The sequence below is a fragment of the Herpailurus yagouaroundi genome, unplaced genomic scaffold, assembly GCF_014898765.1.
Source record: "Herpailurus yagouaroundi ecotype Mexico unplaced genomic scaffold, PumYag 202, whole genome shotgun sequence".
Lineage (NCBI taxonomy): Eukaryota > Metazoa > Chordata > Mammalia > Carnivora > Felidae > Herpailurus > Herpailurus yagouaroundi.
The window spans coordinates 16,914,999-16,929,529 of NW_024412433.1; positions in this window are offsets into that span (position 1 = coordinate 16,914,999).

Genomic DNA, 14,531 nt, shown 5'->3' on the forward strand with positions numbered 1-14,531 from the left:
TTTTTTTTTTTTTTTTTTTGGTGCCAGTAAAGTTACAGAGCAAGCCCCTCTTACATCTGTAAAGTTGAGTCTAATAATATTTGCGATTTATTTGTCTTTTTTCTAAAGACTTCAGAGTATCATGTAATTAGACCCTGATGTTTTTAGTAAATGTATTTTTTAAATTCTAAACTATTCAAGCAAAGAGATAGAGATATTTGCTAACCTTATGGTTTGTAGGTAGGTAGATAGATGATAGATAGATAGATAGATAGATAGATAGATATAGAGACGTACAGCTATAGGTATACACATACATACACACATACATCTAGGTACATACACACATATATGTATATTCCTCCCACCCCACATTAGGTCACTACAGCATATTGTTTCCTTTACTGGGAGTTCAGAAGCTTTACCATTTACTGGGGCAAGTCTCAGTCACCCTTAGCCTCAATTTCCTTACAAAATGGGGGTAACCATACTTATCTCTGAGGTAATAGAGAAAATTCAATAAAATAATATATGAGAAAACACTAAAAGAGAAAGCTGCCTACGGTTAATATGTCTGATGGGGGCAGAGGTGGGAATTTCTTTCTCCAACATGAGTATGAATATTTGTGCTCAAGTCTGATTGGACAAATGTGCTAGGAAGCATATGGGTACATATTCTGGACAGATGGCTGATATATTCTGTGCTGCACATGCATGGCTTTCTATGGAGTTGCTTTAGCATGAAGAGCCTCTTTCAGGAATCTTTATGGGGCTAAACTATGTTAGGTGAACCTCAACAAACAGGAAGCCGGAGGCTTGAACCTAATGCAAACATTTTCACGGACGTTCAGTACACCGAGTGTAAATAACATCTTGAATGCCACCAAAGTCAATTGAGCAAAGCTAAATCCAACCAAATGGACCTGTTCATATCCTAAAGTACTGAAATGAAGCCTAAATCATGGAGATTTTATGCCTTATGTCTGAGATGTCCCCATATAAAAGACAAACACACACACAGATACACACACATACATATGTACACGTACATGTGTATTTCCTCGGCTTGACAATTCTTATCTACTTGAGAGCAAAGTCTAAAATAAACAGCCGTCCTCAGTTACCAGCTATTGCAAGGGCTACTCCGAGGAACAGAGGAAGAGTGATTTATGCAGGAGGAGAAATTGTTTATATTCTGTGACACAGTGTGTCCCTGCTCCATTAAAAATTAGTAACCAAATCTATCTGTAACAACCTTAAGAAATCACGCGGGTTCAGGGGAGGTTCAGTTTCCGGGTGCTAGCACATTTACGACTTGGAAATAGATAATTTGGAAATTTTCAGCAGGCTGCTGAAAAGACTAGATATGAGGTACTCCTCCTGGACACTGTCACTTCTGTGAAGTCCTGGAGTTGGCCTGGACAACCGTTTTCAGGCACAAAATCAAATACGCAGAGCTCCTGCTGTTCTGGTCAGGTACCTGATATAAAATTAAATTCAGAGACACCTGGGCGGTTCAGTTGGTTAAGTACCAGCTCTTGGTGATGGCTCAGGTCATGATCTCATGGTTCGTGAGTTCGAGCCCCACACCAGGGCGTGCTGTGCAGAGCCTGCTTCAGATCTTCTGTCTCCCTCTCTCTCTGCCCCTCCCCTCCCCTCTCTCTCTTTCTCTCTCTCTTAAAAAAAGTAAAAAAAGAAAAACATCATAAAAAATTAAATGCTTATATATGTAAAATAGAAAAAAAGGACGAAATGGGGTGCCTGGGTGTCTCCGTTGGTTAAGCGTCCAACTTCGGCTCGGGTCGTGATCTATGGTCTGTGAGTTTGAGCCCTGGGTCGGGCTCTGTGCTGACAGCTCAGGGCTTGAAGCCTGTGTCGGATTCTGTATCTCTCTCTCTCTCTCTCTCTCTCTCTCTCTCTCTGCCCCTACTCTGCTCTTGCTCTGTCTCTCAAGGGTGAATAAGCATAAAAAAAAAAAAAAGGGTATCACAGCTGGTGAACAATAAGCATTTTTGTTTTAGAAAGGAGCTGTTTGGGAGATGGGTGGCTGCTGTTCTGTTAAAACAATCTAGAAGAGAAATTGCAATTTTTCTTCCATGCAAACCAAATCTGGTTATTAAAACTTTGATTTTCAAAGGAAATGTCTGCTTGCCTAGAGCTGAAATTTCTGATTTGCCACTTAGGTGCTTTCCTCCTTGTTCTGTAATCGGTTGAGGTGGGAAGATAGCTCTTCGTGATCTTGTGTATAACAGATAGCACGCAAGTGTGGATTTATTATTATGCTGCACTTAACTGCCTCTTCTGCGGGCTAAATAGCCCAGTTCTATGAACGTTCCCTTAAGTGTAGATCACTTTTCAACTGTTTAATAGCCATCTTTGTTGATTTCCTCTGAAGAGTTTCCAAATTATTCTCACCCTTCTTACATTTTCATCATCCGTAATACACATTGTGCCTGTGGACTAAATGTTCTGCTGGGCAGTATGCCAGATTTGACTGCGGATGTCTTCTACCTGCCCATGTCATAGACAACACAAATAAGATCAATATATTTAATAACACAGCAACAATGCACGGCCTCTGATTTAGGAGGAAAGAAAGGCAGGGGCATTGCCTACGTCTTTTATCATGTTTCACTCATTTCTGTTGAGGACCTTGGTCCTTTGCCAAGCCTCTTTTGATATTGTTAATCTGGAGGTCTGTCACTGGTTTTTAGATTCAGCGTGGGAGAGAGGGTATGTTTGAAATCCGCTCAGTTTTAATCGTACGGGTCAGAGGAGAAGACATTGAACCTTCATCAGGGCTATACTGGGGGCATTGTATAAAGAGGACTTACAAGGAGACCGAAGGGAGTAGCCGTGGATACATGTAGGGCTCTCACCCCGGCATCTGTGTATAATCCAGGGCCATGTACATATCAGGATGGTGACCCCCAAACCAGATGATCCAGGTATTGGGAAAGGTGGCGCACAAACTGAGTAACCACCAACCACACTGATAAACAACAAAAACAAAACAGAGATAATTATGGGATCAACCAGACAGAACCACTCCCAGGGCAGCTGTTGAGCAAGGGCACTTTACCGTCCCAGATTTCCTTTCGGGGCTGGCATTGGCCCTCTGGTAAGGTCAGTCTAGGCGCCAGCTGTGGGCTGATCTGGGGTTTGCCCCTGCGTTACGAGGAATTAAAGCAAGAACCCCAAAGGGGAGAACTTTGAGCTCAGAGAGGAGAAAACTCTGTGTTAAAGAATAAATATTAGTTACTAAAGGCATTGCTTAGTTGGCCATCACCACCCCCAACACTGACTGCCAGGAAGTTGAAGTTAAAACACTTCTGCAGATCAGTTACCTCAATGAAGGAGACCCCTTAGCCTGTATATTTGTCCTTCCTTTTTTTCCCACTTATCTTTATTTTCTACTCATACGTACACTTTCCATCGTTCTGGTTTTGCAGCCTTATTTATATATTTTTTTTCATATTTACAGTAAGAGTTCTTATACCTCACAACACCCACCGAAAAAGAAGGCAGGGGATAAATAAATAACACTTTGCATCCATAAAATAAAAGCATTGAATGGATTGCAAAGCTTTGCTGGTTTCTTTGTGTGCTCTATCTGTTGTTGTATTTATTTGCCAGGATCTGTCTAGTTGGGCAAGATTCACAATCTACATAGAAATTGTTTACCTGAAATTTTCTTGCTTCCCAGGAGACATTAAACGGAAATAGACCTTGTTTTCCTTCAGTGAAATCCCTTCTGCAGCATAGCTATTATCTCTTTCGACAGGCAGGAACGACCATGCTTCTGGTCATATGCCTGTCATGTGCGTTTTTTTTTTTTTCTTTTTTTTTTTAAAGTAGGCTCCAAGCCCTACATGGAACCAAATGCTGTGCTTGAAACTCACGACCCTGAGATCAAGATCTGAGTCGAGTCAAGAGCCACGACGACTGAGCCACCCAGGCACCCCCCGCCCTGTGCATTCTCAAGGATGCCTGATAACCTTAAGGAACAGAAGCCGTTTGAAACTCAGGCCCCTAAACTGAGAGTTCCACGTGGCAAGAGCTGTGCTCTATTAATAAGCATCTGTACCCTCGCTTTGCTCTGCTTTACTGCTAATTTGTAGGAGACTATACCCTTGAACCCTAGACTCCCTCTGATGGTTCACTGAAAATATTTTTTAAGTCTCGGGGTCTCTAAATTTTCTTTCCCCATATGTACAAAGAGATACAATTTTGGTCTTGTGCTGCCCTGCCACCCAAACTTTTATTCATCCGTTATTCTTTTGCTTTTGTTTTTTTGACTCCTCTCGAGGAAGGCATCCTTTTTGAGAACAGTGAAATGGATAGTAGGGATGCCATGAAATACCTTCTTAGAAAAAAAAATCGTTGCCATTGGGTTAAGAGTTCAGACTCTGCAGCTGGAAGACGGGGGTCCAGTCCTGGCTTCTGCGGCTGTTTACCCTGTGATCTTGCACACGACATTGAAATTCTCTGAGTTTCATCTTCTTCATCTGTAGTATGGGACTAATAATTTTCCTTTGGCCTCGTGAGAAGTGGAGGTAATTTATGTGAAAGGTCAAAGGTTCAGTACTCCATCAACTTAAGCCATGGACTCTCATGGTCATACCCTTGACCTTATAAGACCCCCTGTCCACGAAACCCACCAATGCCTCACTCTAGCCATCTGATCCCATGTCTCTGTCTTTTTAACCAAACCAGATTCTATCGTCTACACAACACCACTCCCCTGCAAATACCTAACTTTCTCCCACTTACCTTCCTCCTGCATATGCATGTGGAAAAGCCCCTCCTCTGGTTAAAAAAATTCCTGCTTACTTTATGCTTGTTATCTGAGCCGAATGTTCGCAGAAAAACACACAAACACCCTTGCTGATTTTTTTTTCTTTTACTTTACACTTCTGGTCGCATTTCTCAGATGGGCACCTCATCTGTCCCTGTTCTACCTGTTAATGACTTTGCCTCATATTCCTTTGAGAGAATAGATTCATTGGGCAGGAGGCTTCTCATCTGCCTGCCATCAACATTATTAACCTCCTCACATCTCTATTTTGTAAACAGTACCAGAACCTATGAATATTAATTACTATTGTGGTTCTATGATTCTTGGTTGGAGCTAGCTAATGCATTTAGAATATTTTCTGGAAAACAAAACAAAACTTCTCAAACTTGCCCTCTGTTAAACTGATGTACAGAAAAAAGACTATGTTAATACAGTGCACTATTGTGAAATGTAGAATTATTAAGAGGCGTAGTAAGAATGTATAAGGCACAAAAGGAGCTGCTTAAGTCTGTTCCAGGTAATAAACAATCTGACCATTTTGTCATTGAATATTTCTAAGGACATTATATTTGGGAGGATAAAGGATGCTCAGATGGAGGCATTATTCACTGGGCTGCATGCTGAGTGTATGTGGCACCTAATTCCCCGTGTTCTATTCTACTTTACACATAAGAAGCCCACAGCTATGACTGTGGTGCTAAAAACTCAGGTTCCAAATAAATACAAAACCTGCCTTTTCCCCTTTGCACCAAGTCACTTGCAAATCCATAAAGCCTTGTTTGCTCCTTGAGGTTAAACCATTCAGCCGAAGGGACGTCGTCAACCACTTGTTAAACTTCCTCTATGAAAGGGCCCTTCATAAGCTGCTTGTCTGGGAAGCAGCGAGAAGACAAATTAACAACTTGGAAAATAAGGCTGTGTTTTCACAATCTGTCATAATCTCTTTGATCTTGTTAGGAAAAAGCCTTGTCAGATTTCTTTGCCTCCTCTAAGTTATGGCTCAATAATGACCCAGATCTCTGTGATGGTGACAATCCTGCCTGGAGCTTCTGTTTCGCAGGGTCCTGTTTACTATCTCTGGTCCCAAACCTGTTAGAAGTGACAGTATCCTACTTGGGCACAGAGCCTGGAGGGTTTAGGAAGTGTCTTGAGATTTAAACTTTCTCAAACTGAATGAAATAAGCTATGGGTTCAGCGTGGCTCTTAAATACAGTGAAGTAGAGTTAGAAATAACATTTCATTCTTCATTTTTCATTTGTTCCATTTATTTTCTCCAGATACTTCCTTCAAATCATTGGTCCTTGTTTGTGTATGTGTGTGTGTGTGTGTGTGTGTGTGTGTGTGTATATTTTTTTTTAAAATTTTTTTTATTATTACTTATTCTTGAGAGACAGAGAGGCTGTGTTTATTTTTGTACATCCTGCTCCCTAGCACCGTACCTGACATATAGTAGGCACTTGGTAGATGTTTGGTGCATGTGTGAATGAATGGATGTTCAACATCATACGAACTGAGTGTTTGGGTCCCCCCACATTCATATGTTGAAATTCTCAGTCTCGATACGATGGTTGTAGGAGAAGGGGCTTTGGGGAGGTGATGAGGTCAGGTGGGTGGAGCTCTCATGAATGGGATTAGAGCCCTTGTATCGGAGACCTGAGACGGTTATCTCATCCCCTCTTACCAGTGAGGAGGGCTCCAGGAGATAGCTGCCCATAAACCAAGAAGTAGGCTCTCGCCAGGCACGGGGTCTGTGGCACCTTGACCTTGGTCTTCCAAACCTCCAGAACAGTGAGAAATAAATTTCTGTTGTTTAGAAGCTGCTTTGCCTATGGCGTTCTCTTTTAGCAGCCCAAACTGTCTTCGACAGGTGGCCAGTTTCTGTACATGGCTGGATGAACCCCTATTCTTTTCCCTTCTCTTGGTGTTAATACTGTTCAATTGATTAGTACTTTATAAACTAGTGTTATCTCATTTCATTTCCTACATGGAATTCAGTTATCAGGTATTTTAGACTACGAGTGACAGAGCTGGGATTTGAACCCTGAAGGACTCCAAGAACAGGACTTTTCCACCGTCATTCAGAAGAGAAGTCTATTCAGATCTCTGAGGCCCAAAGTGGCTTCTTTTCTCTAAGCTTCTACAGCCTTTTCATGGCTGTTGAGCTGGAGAATTTGTTTCAATGCAGAGGAATATTAATGAATTTGATTCACAAAATTTAAGTTTTGTCTTTTTGGGTTTTTTTCCTAGTACATACATTCTGAATGATTTGGGCAAATTCCCACTGATACGTCAGTAAGACCTTGGTTTGTGAACGTAATTTGTTACAAGCTGAAACATGCTGATAATCCAAAGCACTTGTATATCGAAGCAAACTTCAAGAACCCTTGGCTCAGTTGGGATCATGTGACGTTCGGGGCCATGTACTACTCGTATTTCAAGACATTGCTGGTTTATCAAGTTAAAATTTATCATAAATGTGTGCTCGTCTTGCGGAATGCTTGCAGAAAAAGCTCCTCGCAATCCGAGGTTCTGCTGTGTATGTAGCTTGTTTGCTACTTTGCCTGATTTGTTGTAAGATAAATAAATTTGTGGGAGCCCCAAGACACAAAGGATTTGGTAGCGAGACCCCCGAGGCTGGCGGGGTTTTTGTTTGCTCACTTGAAGATGAATAAGAATTTCTGAGATCCCAGACCCAGTTTATAGCACTTTGCTTTGTTTATCTGATGGAATAGATTCTACAGCTTGATGATACCTCTCACTAATGTTTTCCTCATCTCAGGAAACCTCTATTATTAGTGGTTCTCAGTATGAGGGAGAGACATTTAGCAATGATTTCCTTTGTATGTGAAGGTTTTTAAGGTCTCGTTTTATTTAAATTTCATTTTTGCTGAATTAGTCCTAGAAGCATGCTATTTTATTCTCCAATAGTCGAAAAATGACTGTCCCTTTCTTTCCTCCCTTTTGAAGTTTTTAGAATCATCAAGAACATTTCCTTTCTTCTTTACCTCAACCATCTATGGTAATAATGGCTTTCATCATTGGTCATCTGCAGAGATCTTTCTGAATATATTTTTGAGTCATAAATAGAGGAAGCACTAAGGAAAATTTGCATTCCGCTTTGGGCAAAAAAATCTAGGAATAAATAGAGCTTGAAATATGTTCTGTGGCGCTGTTCTGAAGCTGTGCAGTATGCCTCTGAAATTACAATTTTGCAAGGGTACAGCAGAAGATCGGAGGAATGAATGGGACCACCCATCTGGTTCATGTGAATATCTGTGCTACCCAGACAATGTAACACTGGAAAGAGAAATGAATTCCTTTTTGAGTTCCTCCTAGAAGTCTGCATTTGGCTGATGACATTCAAAATGCAGGAGCCAGACTGGTAGTAATTAAGTGAGATCACACGAAATAATGGACACAAAAGTGCTTATGAAGGAAGACTACTTTGCATATAAGCTATTCTTAGGAGCCGACCACTGCAAGAGAAAAGAAAAGAAAACAAAACAAACCTTGAGAGATGTTGAGACCATGGCCTGAGTGTCCTTTTAGTTACCAGTAAGACAACTGGGCAATCTATTTATAGTCTTTGAAAGAGAATCACTTGAGAAAAGCTAGGCTGGATTCAGTAAAGACACAATACTTGTCTGATTGCCTCTTACACACACGAGTGTGACCACCTTGGTTTGTAGTTTACTCTTCATCTTGATTTAGGGGAGCTCATAGGACAGGAGAAGCCTTTCTCATCCGTACATCTTTGATGCTGTAAAACTAGAGCGAGATCGACGTTGCATTCAATGCATATGTGAAATTTGACTGTATCGAGCCTGCTGTGAGAATCTCAAATCTTCTGGCACCAAATGGGTGTCCTACAGCTCAGTGCTATCCTGACACTATATGCTTGGCGTTCGCCTCGGTCCCACCCATGAAAGGGCTCAGTTCCACAAGGCTGCCTACACTGCAGATGCCAGTCATGAGATCAGGGCCGCTTGTATCACTGACTGACTCGCGATGAGTCACATGCTCCCACTGTTTCCTCCTCACATTTGATAGTTTGCCAGAATAGCACGCAGAACTCAGGAAAACCCTTAATTGACATTTACTGGCTTGTGACAAGGGTGCAGGCAGCTCTGGAAGAGCCAAGTGGAAAAGGTGCATAGGGCAAGAGAGGGGGGTGTGGTGTGGCACAGGGTGTCTAGGCCCTCTGTGAGTGCGCCCCCGTCCTGGCATTTTGATGTGCTCACCGACCTGAAAGCTCTCTCAGTCTCATTGTTCAAGAGTTTGTATAACTCAATGTCCAGCTCCACTCCTTTCCCCAGAGACTTGGGAGAAAGGCTGTTAAAAGTTCCAACCCTGTTATAATTGGCTCTTTCTGGTTTCCAGGCCCATTTTTGAAGCTATCTAGGGGGTCCTACCCTAAGTGATCACATTAGAATGAACTCCAGTGTACTCAAAACAGGCCTCATTATCGCTATCAAAAGGCATTTCTATCACGTAGGAAATTTCAAAGGTTTGGGGAGGTCTGTGTTGGGAACACAGACAGAGCAGATGGAACCACGGGAACCAGGAAGTGCAGCCTGATCTCAATTACAGAAGATGATTCTAGACCTCCTCATTGGACACCCCACTAATCTACGGAAGGAATCTTACTAACCAGCCTTTACCTCCATTAGTTTCCTCACATATTCACCTTCCCACAGTTTGCTGTCCTTCGAAGCCTTAAAAACTTTCTTTGTCTCTTCTCCCCAAGTTCTAACTTTGAGTTAGTTACTCAAGACTGAGTTCTCCTATGTGTATGCACGATGTATGTGCTGATAAATTTCTGTTTGTTGTTTCCCTTTTTAATTTGTCTTTTGTCAGTCTAATTTGCAGGGCCTCAGGTAGAAACCAGGAGTACAGAGGAAAATGAATCTCCTCTCCTACAATATAGATCCACTATTGTGGGCATAATACAGATACTTTCATTGTTCTAAAAATCCCGTGTGATCTGTCCCTTCGTTATTTACCTACTTTTCAATACCATTTTTTAGGCTACATGATGGTCAAGCACAGCAGAACCCATTTGGACCTCTCATGTATCATAAATGGAGGAAAAGCAGCTTTCAGGAGTGCCCAATAAACATTTGGTCCATCCCCAGGGATGACGTACCCTACCTCAAAAAACCTTCGTGGTGATCTAAAGATTCTTTTGGTATGACTTGTCTTTCCAAGTATGCAGCAGACCCAAGGTGACCTGGAATGACTTTACGCCAAAAACTTATTATATGAGGTGCGATAATTGCTGAAATGCTCAAAAGGAGGTTTAGTCGGAGCAGAACTCATTCTGGAGAATGATTCTCCACTTCACAGGGCAAAGGCTGGTTCTCCAAAAGGCAGCCATGGAGTTTCTGGCAGACAGCGGGGTCCCGGGCTCTGGCTCATTTCCATTCTACATCTTATGGTCTCAGGATATCTTTAAGTTCGGTCACTTCTCTACCCTAGTGGTGGTGGGACCACACATTACTAACAGGAGAAAACGGCATCTGGAGTTAGAAACGTCATCAAATCCTTGGCATTCCCAATTAGGATTATAAGGTATTTTATTTCTTTCTTTAAGGGGATCGAAAGGGCACGTAGAGTTTTGCTTTACCCTCGGAGAACAAATTATACAGGAATCGATGCCACTCTTTTGTATCAGATTAGAAATACTCCTTGAAACGGCCTGTCTGTAAGATTCGACCCTCTCAGGCCGATATATAATGATTTAGTCTTTCTTTTGGCAACAGCCAAAGTCACGCTGAAGAACGTAACTCGAAGACTCTGGAATTGTCTAGAGATCATAAAAGTTCATAAAACAAAAATATAACAAGCAAGACGTTTGTAGAAAGTGCTCATAAGGCTTTGAAATACCAAATCAATTCTTCTTTTAAATAGTGAAATAAAAGGCGCACTCAATATTTAAAGAAGCTCAGAGACGATGAGAACAATTTGCGATGTTTATTATTCTAGAAGAGTCCTTTGAGGTGGTCAGTGCTACTCAAAGGGGAAAAGTAAAGCTGTACACATAACACGCACTAGTGTATGTTGTTGTGACGCTTTCAAAGGAGGATACGGCTGGTAAAAATGACTCCTTCTCAGAGGAGGGGGACTCTTTTCTCCTCATTTTCCTGCCACCCTTGGTGGTGTCTAATTGCACCAGGAGGGGCTTTAACCACCCAGCCAAGTTGCTGGGGCCCGAGTTCCCTCATCCCTTCAGGGAATGACTATGTAGAACAAAAGCTCTGAGCACCATATCGTCTAAGAGGATTTAGGGAGAAATCTCTGGATGAAGTCTGTACTTCTAAGAGGAAATGTAACTTCAAAGCTGCCTTGGAGCTGGAGGGGCCCTCATTCATTTAAAAAAAAAAAAAGCAGGAGGAGGAGACTTCTATTAATGTCAGCAGAACTAAAAGTGAAAACTCCCCGGTGCAGTGTTTGTGGATGGTTGGTTTCTTTGCTACACCAGTAGATTAACATAGGCCCAATCTTTTAAACCATTTTTCAGGCACAGTTTGGATATTGAAATGCTTGGTTTGGGATATAGTGGTGACATTTGTTTTGTTTTGTTTTGTTGTTTTGTTTTCTTGTAAGTGTATTCATTTATCTTGAGAGAGAGCACGAGCACGTGGGGGAGGGTCGGAGAGAGAATCCCAAGCTGGCACCACACCATAATTTATAGAGCCCCATGTGGGGCTTGAGCTCACGAAGAGTGAGATCGTGACCTGAGCTGAGATCAAGAGTTGGGCACTCAACCGACTGGGCTACCCAAGTGCCCCCAGAGGTGAGGCTTTTAATAGTAATTATGATTTTGCCTAAGAACTCGCATACGGCCTTTCACGTATCACCCACACACCTATTTATTCCAATACTTTATGGCCCAAACTGGAATTATGTTATTTATCCTCTTGATTTTTGCGTCACTGTGAAATTGTCTATTTCCCATCGAGAAACAGGAATGCAACGTCCACACTGTAAGTGAGATCAGTAGAACCCCGCTTTGTGTCTCTTTGAACAATATGCTGCTATAAAGCATAGCCCAAATATTACAGGATAGGGCATAAAAGTAAAACTTAAGCTCTAGTGTTACAGACCGAATGTCTTCCCTCCAAAATTGATACGTTGAAGCTGGAACCCCCATGTGACTGTGCCTGGAGACGGGGCCTTTTTCGCTTAGTTTTCAAATTCCATACTCATCTCCTATTCATCAGTGCCTCTCCTTTTCCAAAACGGCTACGGATTCGCTGAGGCTGTTTCTGTTAGTCACCATTTGCTCAGATTTCCTGCCTCCGTGGCATTTTTGGATGCGGTCCCGCCTTGGTCCTCCCTCGCTTGTTTCTCCAACTTTCCCTATTATGTAGGATCTTTCCCCTGACATCACATGGCCACTCACAGTGTACTGAATTTTCACTGAGGATTGCAAAAGGGGGGTCACAGCACAACTCAATATGGGTGACAGTGTAAAATACAAGCCAAGAGCCGTCCTAGTCCTCCTGCTGTCCCTGTCATGAGGAAGTGCTCATTGGCCTTAGCTTCTTTGTCATGCAGTCCTGCTGGGACTTGGATTACCGTGACATTTTCAGGCCTGAGGACACCTGTTTCCTCACTCGTTGAAAGCCACTAACTCTTTTCCAAATCACCTTTCTCTAGGCAGGAAAACTCCCCTCCCGCAATACTAGATATCTGGCTGAACTTTGCATTTTGAAAACTTATGGAAGTAGTCTCTAAAGTACATGCCCTACCTTTTCTAAATCCCCACTTTTAGCAGGAAAAAAAAAAAAAAGAAGAAACACACACATAGGCACACACGTACACACATGTAGATATGCAAACATACAGACATACATGTATAGGACTACCTCTTAACGCAGACAGGTAATAATCAGAAGGGGAGAGGGAGTAGGAACCCAAAACAATAACAGAAAACTGAGTTTACAAATTGAAAGGCCTCCATAACAAAAACAGTGATCCTGATATCTCATTGACTCTTTTGTGTGAAATTGCACGTGCCTGGGCATCAGACAGTATGCAATCAGCAAGCTGTGCTGATCTCAGGGATGAGATTCTGTGATTTAAAAACAAAAACAAAAACAAAACAGGTTATCTTCTAACTTTATATGTTGCGCTAGTTATTTGCAAGGATGCCGTATTATTTATGTAACCAGAAAAATCTAGCAAGGTTATTTTTGACTGCGGAAAATTTGCAGTTGTTTCCGAACGGAATCATACTTCAGCGGGGCTGTTGCTTCTATCCTGATAAAAGCGATTGCCAGGCGGCCAGAGTAGCCTCAGTATGCATTTCCTCTCTCTGCAGAGCAAGACCTATAAGGACTTGCTTGTGGTCTCTGTGTGTTTGGCTTCCGGTTGCTGTCCGGTAGGATATGAACCTAAATATGCATACGTTTGTATGTCAACCACTGTGTCATTCTGTGTGAGAAAGAAGCCCCGGTTCTTACAGAATAGAACTATGCAAAAGCTGCCTTCCGTCTGGAAGGTGCTAGAATTGCACGTTACCCCACAGTAAACGGGCTCCTGAAAACAGCTATGCACATCCTTAGGCTACATTAGCCTACAGATGTGTGCAAAACACCTGCGCCCTAGAAGGAAATCTCAGCAGTTTGGAAACAGCAAACAGGGTGTGACTAGGGCAAGGCTGGGCCCAGACATCACTGTGGGGAAAGCTTGCGGGCGTGGTGGGCAAGGCAGAAATGAAGTAGGAGCCGAGGTGATGGAGTGCAGCCTTCCGCAAGGGATGGCGACAACAGGGCACACACATCGGGTATCGTGGTCAACATCAGCCTCAACTCAGGCAGTACCGCGTGACAACAGCAATCTCCGTGCGGAAGGTCACTTTACATCATCTGGTTGGAGCAGCTTCCACAGGCTAATGTAGCTGTGATGTTAGGGCTGTTCTTCCCATCCTATGGAAAATCAGTAAAGGGTACGGGCCAGGACTGCGGTTCACCTTTGCCTGCTGGCTGATGCTTCTTGGAATTCTTAGAAGTCTCTTTTACTTCGGGGGGGGGGGGGTGTACTCCAAAATGGATCGTGGTAAAATTGAATCACGTGCTCTAGACAACCTCAGGAGGACCTATAGGAAGAACGTTTCAAACTTACTTAATTATGATTAATTTCATTATATTGAGAAATAAAGAATACTCCACAAGAGTAAATCTCATAAAAGGGGATCCCATCTCTTTTCTAACTAAAAAACCAGGAATGGAGAGAAGGAATACAAAACATATGTCGCGATAAGTGTGTAAAGCTTCACTTTAATGGGAAGTAATTTTAATGTATTTTAAAAGTTTGAATAGGGGCACCTGGGAGGCTCAGTCGGTTAAGCGTCTGACTCTTGGTTTCCGCTCCGGTCGTGATCTCACGGTTTGTGAGTTCGAGCCCCACATCGGACTCCGCGCTGACAGGATGGAGCCTGCTTGGGAGTCTCTCATCCTCCCTCTCTCTATGCCCCTTCCCTGTTCATGTGCTCTTTCTCTCTTCCTCAAATAAATAAAAAAAACTTTTTATAAAAAGTTTGAATATACTTCAGATACTGTGGTATTGGTTGGCTATATTCATTTTGCATTGCCACAGAAACAGATCACCACAAAATGAGTGGCTTAAAAGGACACATATTTATCATCTTACAGTTTTGGGGGTCAGAAGTCTGGCATGGGTCTCCCTGGGTAAAATCAAGCTGTTGGCAGTGCTGCGTTCCTTCTGGAAGCTCCAGAGAAAAATCGGT